Source organism: Equus przewalskii, chromosome 16, assembly GCF_037783145.1.
Source record: "Equus przewalskii isolate Varuska chromosome 16, EquPr2, whole genome shotgun sequence".
NCBI classification, from domain to species: domain Eukaryota; kingdom Metazoa; phylum Chordata; class Mammalia; order Perissodactyla; family Equidae; genus Equus; species Equus przewalskii.
In genome coordinates, this window is record NC_091846.1 from 37126981 (window position 1) to 37140696 (window position 13716).

The window sequence follows — 13716 nt, forward strand, 5'->3', positions numbered from 1 at the left end:
CTGAATTAATGGCCATTGACCTCTTGACAATCAAGAAAGAAAGATTAAAAGGCTGATTCATTAAGTGTAATCCTAGTGTATTGATTCATGGGTTATATATTTTAGTCACTAGTACCAAAAAAAAGAATTCTTCACTTTTCCTATAGCAAGAACAAAGCAAGTAGCAATAGAAATTCACTTTACAACTAATATTATTGGGTTAAAATATTGATACTTAGTTTTGTGTGTTATTTAGTTTAAAAGAAAAAGAATTATATGTCATTCTACTTACCAGATCACTTTCTCCTGTGTCTCCCTTAAGCAATTAGAGTGGTTTTGCATTTGCCAAGGTGGAGCTGAGGTGTATTTAAATAGTATTGTCTTGAAATCAAAGATGTTATGATTTGTTTTTTGATTTTCTGTTATTTTTCCTTTTGGTGAGGAAGATTGTCCCTGAACTAACATCTGTGTGAATCTCCCTGTATTTTATGTGGGATGCCGCCAGACCATGGCTTGACGAATGGTGGTCAGTTTGCACCCAGGATCTGAACCCAGGAAGCCCGGGCTGCTGAAGCAGAGCATGTGGACTTAACCACTATGTCACTGGGCCAGTCCTATGATTTGGTTTTGAGTAATGGATAAGGAAAAAATTCATGTGACTTTGGGGAAATAAAAACATAAACATTCTATTCTATGGGGTTAAAAAAATTGGACTCTAAGTTTTATGAGTGTAATTAACTCAATAATCAATTGTGCACAGTGATGATTTCTTTTTTTACTTAAGTCTGTGCCCAACATCTGAACCTGAGAACCCTGGGCCACCAAAGTGGAGCACACAAACCCAACTACTACGCTACCAGGCTGGCCCCAATAATTTCATTTTTTGTATTGCACTCATACATTTTTATCATGCTTTAATTTATTTTACACCATTTAATGTTGAAATGCCTTCACTATCTAAAGGCCGGCAGCTCATAGAAGTAATATATGTGAATTTCTGTAAAAATAAACTTGTTAAATTGTCTCCTCTAACTTAGATTTAGGACTGGAGGCACAAGCTGATTAGCCTAATATTTTTTAATGAAACATGTTTGCTAAGCAATTTACTAAATTGCTTATTTACTTAGTAAATAAAATATCTAAGTTACTTAAAAATTATCATTATTAATTAGAAACATCCAGTTGCCTGCAGTTTTTATTGTGATTACTAACCATTTATAATGTTTTATTGAAGACATGGCTCTAAAAATCTTTTCTATCCAATAGTTTATAAGTATTTTCCTCCATAAAATATTAAATTATAAAGTCTTTTTTTTGAAAGTTCCAAAATCATTTCTGATTGGTCTTCCTCAATAAAATTTATCTTGTATTATTCCAAGTTACACAATTTTCACTTTGTAGTCAGAAACATTTTGAATTAAGTCATAGAATTATTCCTGAGGAATAAATGATATATTTTTTTAATCTATGAAATCATAGCTCTAAGATACTAATTAAACACTGAGCTATATATTATTTCCTATTTAAAGAGACTTTTCTTGGGGCCAGCACGGTGGCACAGTGGTTAAATGTGCACATTCTGCTTCGGCAGCCCAGGGTTCACTGGTTTGGATCCCAGGTGCAGACATGGCACCACTTGGCAAGCCATGCTGTGGCTGGAGTCCCATATATAAAGCAGAGGAAGATGGGTAGGGATGTTAGCTCAGGGCCAGTCTTCCTCAGCAAAAAAGAGGAGGATTGGCAGCAGTTAGCTCAGGGCTAATCTTCCTCAAAGAAAAAAAAAAAGCCCTTTCTTATTATTAAGCCAAATCACATAAATAGAGCCCAAACTTGGAAATCATTGCTCTAACACTCATTTATTCATTTTACCTCTGAGGTAAATCCAACTATTTTATTCTAAATTGTCCTTTTTTGTGAATTCCTGCTTAAGATACAGTCCTAGTTTTATCTTTCCCTCCAGTAACCTACTTTTTTTTATTTTATTTTTTTTGAGGAAGATTAGCCCTGAGCTAAAATCTGCTGCCAATCTTCCTCTTTTTTTGCTGAGGAAAATTGGCCCTGAGCTAACATCTGTGCCCATCTTCCTCTGCTTTATATGTGGAATGCCTGCCACAGCATGGTTGGATAAGTGATGTGTATGTTGGTGCCCAGGATCCCAACCACGGGCTGTCAAAGCTGAGCGCCTGCACTTAATCGCTGTGCCACCAGGCCAGTCCCAGTACCCTGCTCCTTGAAAGAGTAGTACCCATTGCTGTCTCAGTTTTCACCTTAAATTTACTCCCAAGCCCAACGTATTCTGGCTTCTTACTCTACCACAATAATGAAATTCCCAACTACTAATTAACTAATGAACTCCTGACCATAATTTCCAATAAAGAATTTTAAGGCTTAGCTAGAATATTCTTCCACATTTAACATTGCTTACCAAACATTCCCTCAAAGTATGCCTTGTTTATCTTTATTTCATTGAATACCATTCAAATCACAAATACTTTTAAAATTTATTTTTTGGCACTGAAACATTTGGACAAGTTACAAACGTACCTCATTTATAGCATTGTCTCGATAGGATCACCAACCTCCTGCTCTCTAGTGCCTTGGGAAACTTAGCAGGAAAAATTAAGCATCTAAAAATAGGGTAGAGTGACATTTGCATAGTCAAAACATAATCTAATAAATCTAATTTTAAAATGTGTTATTTTTTCTGAAATACATTTTAATACTTAAATCACATCTTCTTTTATAATAACATTAAGTTCATTCTTTTACGAAAAGTTTTAGGGAAAAAATTCACTAGTTTTTTTTATCTGAAACATCAGTTTTGAAAAGGTATTTAAAAACCATTCATAATAATGGATATAATAAATAAGGATGTAGAATTCATTTTAGTGGTATTATTAGTGCTGCCAATAAAACTTTATCTGCAGTTTGCCCAAGATATTTAAGGAAGAATAAACATCAAATATGAATATGTACTTTTTCTATCACTTAATGTGAATAAATGCATTTAATATCTAAGATTAAAATGCATGAGTTCCTTTATGATTAAATCATTCTTGGTAATAACTATGTTCAAATTTTAATTATTTTAACTACTTGCTTGAAACACGGAGTCTATTTTATGTTCTGATTCTACGACAGATTTCATGGGGGGCAGAAATTTCAATCTGTGAGACGATCAGAAGGGGCTTTGGCGCCATCTTGCGGTTAATTAAATTATCTTCCTGGTTTGTTTTGCTTTTCCAGTTGATCACTATGCCCCACAATCAAAGCAATGAGAATCTCTCTCTTGAATTCTTAAATTCCGTGGCAGCCATGCAAATTCGTATCTTTCAATTAGCATGCAAGTTAGTCGTCCTCTATGTAATCACGACATGTTCATTCTTACTTTTATGCATTTACTAAGGCAGTTTCTGTCTCCTGAAATGCTCCATTCTTTTACTCCTTCATCCCACAGATCCGAATCTTATTCGCTCATTCAGACCAAGGTAACAATAACAGCTCCACCACAAAGCCTTCATGAACTCCTCTATGTCCCAATGGTTCATTTTTTGGAAATAGCTAATATACCTAAGGTCAATGAGAAAAACACAATTTAGGACCTCACTGTTCTAGTGGCAATATGATATCTGCTCAACTGATTTAGAAGTATTATTTTAAGCAGTTTTATTATGAAAAGTTAAAAGATATATGAAAGTAGAAAGAACGGCTCTCTGATGCGTCGTGCACCCTTTACCCCGCTACCTAATTACTAATTCATGGCCGCTCATTTCATCTATAACCTTCCTACTCAAAGTGTGTTCTGGGTATCAGAGCATCATCTAGGCATCTTCTAGGAGTTTGTTAAACGTATAGACTGTCAGGCCCCAGTGCAGGAGCACTGAATCAAAATCTGCATTTTAACAAGATTCCCAGATGAATCTTATGCCTGTTAAAGTTTGAGAAGCTGTGGTCACTAACACAATCCGCTTCTCCACCGTTATCACACTGGATTATTTCGAAGCAAATTCCAAACATATTACATCTTCTTTAAATATTTTAGGATGCATCTCACAAAGATTAGGATTCTTTTTTAAGAAAACATAATTGCAATACCATTAATATACAAAACCACTATCGATAATTTTCAGTATTCAAATCCCCCTGTTTAAGTCATGAATGCTTTCATTTAAGATTTGTTTGTTAAAATTAGGATCCAAACCCAACCACATATTGCATTTTATTGAAATATGCCTTAAGTCTGTGAAGTTGTAGCTTTCTCCTCACCATTATTTTCCTTTTTATTACAATTTGTTTATATAATAAATGGAGTGATTTTGAAGAGTTTTTCATATTTAGTATTATGCTGATTGCATGTGTATGGCAGGAATGTATACATTAAGCCTAAAGAGACTTTTCAGAGATGCACTATAGTTATAGCAAGTATGTGATTCTGTTTTAGGTACATACAGCCACAAAAACATGGTATAACTAACTGCTCCAAAACTCTTGGCTTTGTACAGGTGGGCTCAATTACGTGTCTACGGTTAGTTGTAGGATAGGTAGGTGACTTACTCATGTCTTAATGTGTTTGGGCTGCTTTAACAAAAATACCATAAATTGGAGGGCACATAAACAACAGAAATTTGTTTCTCACAGTTCTGGAGGCTGGGAAGTCCAAGATCAAGGTGCTGGCAGATTCAGTAAGTAGTGAATGCCTACTTTCTTTGTCATAGTCGGCCATCTTCTGGCTATAACCTCTCATGGCTGAAGGGGCAAGGGAACTCTCTGGGGTCTCATTTATAAGGGTACTAATACCATTCATGAGGGCTCTGCCCTCATGATCTAATCACCTCCCAAAGGCCCTGCCTCCTAATACCAACATATTGGGGATTAAGATTTCAGCATATGAGTTTGGGAAGACATAATCATTTAGTCTATAGCACTTACTAATATTGGCTGATTTCTCTCACATATTTGAGATTCCGGTTGGGCAAGTAGGCTGTCTCAGTTTTGTTTCTTATGGTCTCTCATCCTCCAGAAAGATATTCTAGGGTGATTCTCATGACACATGTAGGAGTCTGAGGGAGCAGAAGCATTTGAATTCTCCTAGGGACTAGCCTCGGGACTGGCATTCTGTCACCTCTGCTACATTCTGTTGACCAATACTATTTACAAACAAGTCAGTCCAAACTGAAGGAGTGGGAAAATTAATCCACATCTTCATGTCAAGAGTTACAAAAACATATAAAGATTATGGATGAAGAGGGAGTGGAGAATCAGGCTCATGTATCTTAACATCAACCACATTTTTTAAGAATATTTTACTGCAAATTCGAAAAATAATGTCCATGCTATGTCATCTTCATGGAAAAATTTACTTAACTATTAATTATTATATATAATTCCACTCGATGCTAATATTATAAGATTTTTAAAAATTTATATATGTTATAGATAAAATGGTATCATTTTTTCATGTTCTAGATTTTGAGTGTTTTCTTATATGTTTAAGAAACATTTTTCCTTTCCAGTGATATTATGTTTTTGTTTATTTTTCTATAATATTATTGTTCATTCTCTTCTACATTGATGAAAGCTCCTATACTAAAGAAAAAAATGGCTGTATATACATGTTGTTTCAAAAATTTAGGTGATGCGTATATACATACTTACATCCATACATAAATGCAAAGAAAGGAAGAGTGGAAGCTTGATCTCCTTATACCATGGTGGCCGTCGTCATTGCCATTACTCCCTCTGCTACTTAGTGAAAATGTGATTGTCAAGCTCTTCAGTCCTGGATGAGCTTCTCATCACTGTCTATCAGTTCAGACAAATGCACACTTACTACTTTTCTTAAAGCCTCAAGGAATAGCGCCTAGTTTCCACAGGTATCCCAGCCAGGCTTCCGTTTAAGCCAATGTTTGCAGATGTTAAGCCAATACAGCAGATCTCCATTCCAGGACACCCAAGCTAACAGATCTTTGAGGTACTAATGAAGGGAAACAATAGAACAGGTATGGCTTTGCAGGATTCATCAATAAGCTACTAATTAATAGCACCCTATGTACTGTAAGAATTCCTAAATAGGACTATTATTTACTTGAATCATTAATAATCAAATTATCTTATATTGAATAATGTATTGTTATGTAATTTTCATACAGTCCTAATTTATTTAAATTTGGCTAATACCATTAAATGAAGATAATTTTTCTTTTAAAACCTAGATCTGTCTTTCTTTGGCTTTCTAAAAGAGACTTTTAGATTTGATTTCTCCATCTACAACTTGCTGATGTCTAAAGTAAAATGCCTGGAAATTTTGATTGCTTGTCCTTATTTAAAAGAAGTATTTCTTGGGGCCAGCCCTGTGGCGTAGTGGTTAAGTTCATGCTCTCTGCTTTGGTGGCCCAGGGTTCACAGGTTTGGATCCTGGGCGTGGACCTACACACCACTCGTGAAGCCATGCTATGATGATATCCACATACAAAAAAACAGAGGAAGATTGCCATAGATGTTAGCTCAGGACCCATCTTCCTCAAGCAAAAAGAGGAAGATTGGCAATGGATGTTAGCTCAGGATCAATCTTTCTCAAAAAAATAAAATAAAAAAATAAAAGAAGTATTTCTTTTCATAAGCAGTATTTCTGAGGAGACTATTAAGTAGATTTTAAAAGTGGAATTAATTGTATTTTTCTCACTTTAACTACAATGTATAGTACTAGTCTGAAACGAAAGACCTAAATTCCATTTTCAGATGGTATCCTTCAGGTGGTAACCTTAACGTCCCCTGGAGATAATGCTATATTCTGTAACAGATCTACCCACAAATCTCAGTAGCTTAACTCAATAGAGGTTTGTTTTCTTCTTTATGTCCATTCAAAACATGGATCTCTCTGGATTGTCAACAGAAGAGTCTTGGTTTCACAAAGGAATTCAGATTCTCAGGTCAACAGAGGCTATTCCATCCATGCGTGGGTTTCAAGTTTCCCCTGTTGTCAACCATTAGGAAACAGACAAGGAAAGAAAAAGTTTGAAAACTCATATGAGAGGATTTCACGGGCTAGGCCTGAAAGTGATGTCATCACTTCTACCACATTCCATTGGCCAGAGCTCAGAGTCTCAGCCAGACATAGTTGAGGAGAGCTGATAAAAGCACTGTAGCTTGAGGCCGGCTCCGTGGCTGAATGGTTAAGTTCGCGCGCTCCGCTGCAGCGGCCCAGGGTTCGGATCCTGGGCGCAGACATGGCACTGCTCATCCGGCCACGTTGAGGCGGCGTCCCACATCCCACAACTAGAAGGACCTGCAACTAAGATATACAAGTGTTTACAGGGGTTTGGGGGAGATAAAGCAGAAAAAATAAATAAATAAAAGATTGGTAACAGTTGTTAGCCCAGGTGCCAATCTTTAAAAAAAAAAAGTACTGTAGCTTTGTGCTTGGGATTAAGAGAAAATGAATTTCATGACAAACTAGCCTGTGACTCCTAGAATGCTCTAGATACACATTGAACTTAATATGAGGTGCATCGAGAGCCACATACAAATTGGTGTTATTGGGAAAAATTAGATTATTAATTTGAAGATCAGTTCTCTGATTTTAGCTCTGCCACGAATTAGCTTAATCTCTCTAGATCTTTATTTCCTCATCTGCAAAATATCATTCTTAGACCAATAAGCTGATCTCACCATTGCATGAGTCCCAGGTTTATTTGAGAATCTGAGACTCTTTCTTAAAAATTTAAGTGCCTATGTGTACATACCATGTAACACCTAATCTCATGTGGGTTGCAGAAATCCTATAACCCAGACCTAATATTTGCAAATATAATAAATTCAAGTTATTTTAGGAAATAACTCCCAGATATTGCATAAGAAATATCTAATTTTTGCTTTCTATTTATACATCTGGTGGGGCAGTATCTGCAAAAATTGAAGGATATATTAATGTTTTTACTAGTGGGTGGAAGAAAGGATGAAGACAAAGGAAAGCATTACTAGCTGGCCAACCTGTGTCACTTTAATAATAACTCCTTACAATGGCAGTATTAGTTCATATGTGTGTGAGCTTGATATTTCTAATGCTGTGCCTTAGTTATTTTTCAAAATAGGATAGACAGTGGGAAAAGATAGATTGATCAAGTTTTTTAAAAATATGATAGATTTTGGAAATTGGGAATGTTGCCTTGATAGAAAAGAAACTTTTCATATTTTGAGTTGAATGGGGGAACAGAGAAAATATTTCTTTACCCTTACTTACTTTTCCTGAGCTACTCATATATCACGGAATATGATATGGCACGAGAAAATTGATTCCACTGGGTACAAGTATTGAGGATGAAAACAATTCCATTAATTTTCTCCATTACTCTTTTCCTGTCCTAACATTTGGGCTAACTGGACAATGTCAGCTATTTTCATGGTGATAAATAACAGGGCTATTATAGAGCGAAGGTTTTTTTGGATCATTCACACTTGAATTACAAAATGAAAAATGTAAGCTAAACTTAAAGGCTTTTAAAATATCAGTTTTCACTAAAATTTATGGTTAACCCATCATTTCTACTTGTATTTATGCCAATTTCATGAACATTCTCCATTTTCTTAATCAACAACCAAGGTATTTATATAACTCCATAGTACACACTACATACATTGTTAGCCCACACCAACACAATTTCTGATTCCCCATCTTCCTGCTTAGTGGGGTTAGCTATTTCTTGTAAGTTGTGGAAAAGTGAGACTTTAATGGACATAATGGGTTGCCCAGTACTGTCCTACTGCTGCTGCTTCTGTAGTCACGTCTTATATTTTTGTGGTAGAATAATATTTGAAGTACACATGTATGGGCTTTTTTAAGTCGTATCCATCACTTTATTTACCTGGTCACCCTTCAAGACCCAATTCCATACCCATAACACATTTCAAATTAAATTTCAGCCACCATATTACAACTCAGAATTTAAGTTTCAAAAAATACTTTGGAAGGTAATGGTACAGACAATAGCTTTGAAAGAGACATATTTTTGAGTTGTAAGTACAATTCAACATCTTGATCCAAGGAATCTATAGATACATGTGGTCATTTATAATGAGTGTCCCAACTTGTCCAGAATACATAAAGATCACACCCCTAATAGGAGCGTTTGAGAAAGAAGAAATGGATGAAGAAACAAGGGATTGGATATTGGCATCATTTTGGAGGTGATCTTTTGGCAGTGGTAGTTCCAGACTTGGAGAGCAGTAGAATACCCCACAGAGTTTGGGGGGCTGAAGAAGCAGATTGGACAGTGCTGATTAATGTGGGCAAATCCATAATGTAAGGATCCCTCAGCTTAGCCATAACGGTGGGGAGAAAAAAGAAATGGGAATATTCTGAAGCAACTAGTTTCAATAGTGAAATTGACTAAGTGTAGCCCGAATTTACAAAGATTGCATCTTTCTACCTCAGATGAAGTAGCCTCGGAATAGAGATTAACATAGATTTTTGAAAAATAAAATTACATTTTTACACATCAGACATGGCTTAAAACCTTATTCACTTGGTTTGTTTTGCACTACGTACTTTCCAAAATAGTTTTGTTTTCTATCTCAGTGTGCCTCATTAAACAGGTAGATCATAGCCATAATAAGTAAGAAGAAAGTGAAGGTCCTTGAGGCTATGGGAGTGGTATAATATAGCCTGTAAGGGGAAGAGACTGAACTCAATTCCAGGTTTCCCAATGACCTCTCTGTACTCTGCCAAGTACATGCTAGTGCTCCATACACTTACTAGTGCAAGTTGAAGTGAGTGAAATCAAACCACTTTTTCTATGCAAATAACACATTAATGATGGAAGCATTATGTACTTTTCAAAGTATTACTCTAGGTAGTTCTCTGATTAGTCATTTGAGACCATGAGGTAGCGCTGTTGGTAAAAACCATTACCAAAGATGATAAATAAGAAATATAATGTTTCCTGATGTCCCTATAGGGCTTCTGTGCCTGCTTTGGACTACCTATCTCCAGAAAATTCTATAATGTTTATACCACTGTCATTGTGAGTTTTCCTGTCACAGGCATACTTCATTTTATTGTTCTTCACTTCATTGTGCTTTGCAGTATTGCATTTTTCACAAGACCCTCCAACAACAAAAAGATTACGTGTCACTGAAGTCTCAGATGATGGTTAACATTTTTTAGCAATAAAATATTTTTAATTAAGCTATGTACACTGTTATTTTAGACATAATGCTGTTGCACACTTAATAACTACAGTATAGTGTAAACATAACTTTTGTATGCCCTGGGATACCCAAAAATTTGTGACTTGCTGTATTGCAATATTCACTTTACTGCAATGATCTGGAATGGAGCCCACATCTCCAAGGTATGTCTGTATATGAGACTAAAATTATCCCTACTTTATACACCCTGTAAAACTTAAACTAAACAATGAATAATAAAAAAATTAGTAATATTAATAAATAATAAAAAAGATTATAAATAAGATTTTCCTATGAATAACAGAAATAGATACCAAGCCCCAAGAGAATGTAAGACTTGACAATAATTAAATAAATGAGTTTAACATACCTTAAAATAAAAAAAATGTAGATCAAATAGAAAGAGGAGGAGGACAAGGAGGAGAAGGAGAAAGAGAAGGAGTCAGAATAATAAAATTGAGTAACAAAGAAGAAAAAATGGCAGTGTATCTTCAGCACTGTACAGGAAAAATAGAGTTCTGACATAAAACTCAATTGCCTTGGTGCTTATGACAGATATCTTTCAATGATGGAAATCTGTAAATGAAACAGTCAGAACCTGATGCCACCTAATATTTGAATCATGCAAAATCGCTTTCCTTATCGTAATCTGCAAGCTTATAATGAAAACTTATGACTGTGAGTCGGTTTACCAATTTGACAAACCAAACCAATTTATGGTTTTGGCCACATGAGCAAGCAAGCATGTTGGTTTGTGTGAGAGGTATATTGCTCACTGTAAAGTAGCACATTAATTTATCTGCTGGTATATATTTTAATCTTTTGTGAGTTTAGTTAGTGTGAGTCAGCCTGATTACATATAAGGAACTCTGGAACACAGATGAAAACATGTTTGTCCTAACCTGATAGTTTCTTTCCATCTTTTGCATCTCCGTCACAGGATAGGAAAGGTTAAATGAGGTAATGTTTATAAAAGAACCTGGCACAGGAACTGGCCTATCAAAGTCACCCACAAATCTTCTCTCAGCTCCCTCCAGCACTCAAAACCTCAGAGATCATAAATGGAGGACCCCAGCATGGTGATTTCCTATTTGCTCATAAGTATCCAAGAAATTATCATAACATTGTTCAGTCTTGTGAAGAGAAAACCTATGTGATGGTTGTATATTATACAATGTTACAGAGATGTTAATTTTTTCCATATGGATATATAATGTGTTCATTCCATTCAGTTTAATTTTATATAACAACAATAAAACAATGTGGAAATTTCTGACCTGAATGTTTATTAAAATGTTCCATCTATTAGAATATTATGGAGTGTTTAAAACCATATTAATATTCTCTAATAGTACTATACCTTATATTGTATGTCAGGATATAACAAGGCCTACAAAAGTCAACTCAGAATCAGTGTCGTCAAAATTAGGCCATTTTCTATGGACTACCAATAAGTACAAACTCTAGTTACAAGAATCCTGCTTGTAAGTTTGGGGACAATTTTAGATTTTTTTGTCGCCTTATATCTAATTGTCATGCCTTGCCCTCAGGCAGTTAAATTTTAATAATGTGTGTCCTACTTAAACATCACTTTGTTCTTTCACAGGCTTTGGTGAGAATCACTCTTCTTGGAATCTTAAGTTCATCTATCATGGTACAGTCCATAAAACATGTATATTTTCACCACGTTAGGTTTGATACCAGGATGCACATAATCAGGAAGAATTCTCTTCTCATAATTATAGCTTCTAACTTCTGATCCAATGAGCTGACGTAATCATCTCTATCAAAGATCATTCACACGTGTATTGGGAATGTAGTACAATTTGCTTAATCATCTTGTTGAAAGATAATATGTCAGAATTAAAATTCAGAAAGTCTACCGATATAGTATAACCATCATGTAAGGCACACTATACTTACTTGCACTTATATATTTATGGTTAACATGTTCAATGTCATCGAGTGTGGCATTTGATACTATATGGATAGCAATCTATTTCCAAAGCCAACTTACAATTATCAAACTTTCCATATTTCAGTGTAGACTTCACTTCTCTTTATGCTATAATCTCTTTAAAAATCCAGATATATCATCTAGTCTGAACTGTTACAGAGTCAATTGATCAGTCCTTGATCTAGTACATTTATTAAAAATATTTTTCCTAATGTCAATGCAGTGTCAGTATAATAGTAAAAGATACACCTAAACTCTGAAAAAATATATTTCCTTAACTACTTTGATAATGATAATCCACTAGATATTTCATAAATATTTAAATATTTCTGCTTTTTAGAAAAAATACCTTTTTTAATAAATTACATATGAAAAGAAATTGAGGGGCCAGCCCCATGGCCGAATGGTTAGGTTTGTGCCCTCAGCTTCGGCGGCCCAGGGTTTCACTGGTTCGGATCCTGGGTGCAGACATGGCACTGCTTGTCAGGCCACGCTGAGGTGGCATCCCACAAGCCACAACTAGAAGGACCCACAACTAAAATATACAACTATGTACTCGGGGGATTTAGGGAGAAAAAGGAAAAAGAAAAGATTGGCAACAGTTGTTAGCTTAGGTGCCAATCTTAAAAAAAAAAGAAATTGAAGCTTTAAAGGAATCAAAGCATTACTGATTAGAAATGTAGATCTACTCAGGCATAAACTTGTGAGAGCATGGGCTACGTCTATCTGTTGTTGTTAGTGCCCTTGAGTCGAGGAGTCAATTCTGACTCCTAGTGACCCTGCTCACAGCAGAGCAGAACCCTGCCTGGTCCTTTTGCACCATCCTCTGACCTTCTGGTGCTATGTCAGACAACATTCTGCTGCTATTCATAATGTTTTCATGGCCAGTTTTCTGGAAGTGGGTGGCCAGGTCCTGCTTCCTAGTCTGTCTTAGTCTGGAAGCTCTGCTGAAACCTATCCACCATGGGTGACCCTGTTGGGATTTGAAATACTGGTGGCATAGCTTTCAGCATCACAGCGACACGCTGCCAGCACAGTGTGACAACCGACAGATGGGTGGTGTGGTTCCCTGATAGGAAAATGAAGCCTGGCTGCAGCAGTGAGAGTGCTGAATCTTAACCACTAGACCATCAGGCTGGTTAAGTCTATCTGACCAAACTGACATTCTCACATGAATGAGAAGATGGATGGAGGGATGGATGGATGAATTTGTCACCGAAAGCTCCCTGAATTCTAAGCAGATGAGCTTTGGGAAAAGGAATGAGAAATTTCATTTTAAACTTTCTCACATTGTCGTAAAACGCATTGTGTAAGCATGTTCTTTTAAAGATACTTGGTTCATAGTGATGGTAGTGGCAGTAGTAGTGGTAGTGGTACTTGTTGCTTATAGAGCAATTATTGTGACCCAAGCATTCTTCAAGTACTCTCATATATGAATTCATTTAGTATCCACACTTTTAACATCCCAATTTCTCAAGTGAGGAAAATCAAGTATAAGAAGATAAATTATTGGGAACACTCCAGTGGCACGGCAATTAAGTTCACATGTTACGCTTCAGTGGCCCGGGGTTTGCTGGTTCATATCCTGGATGTGC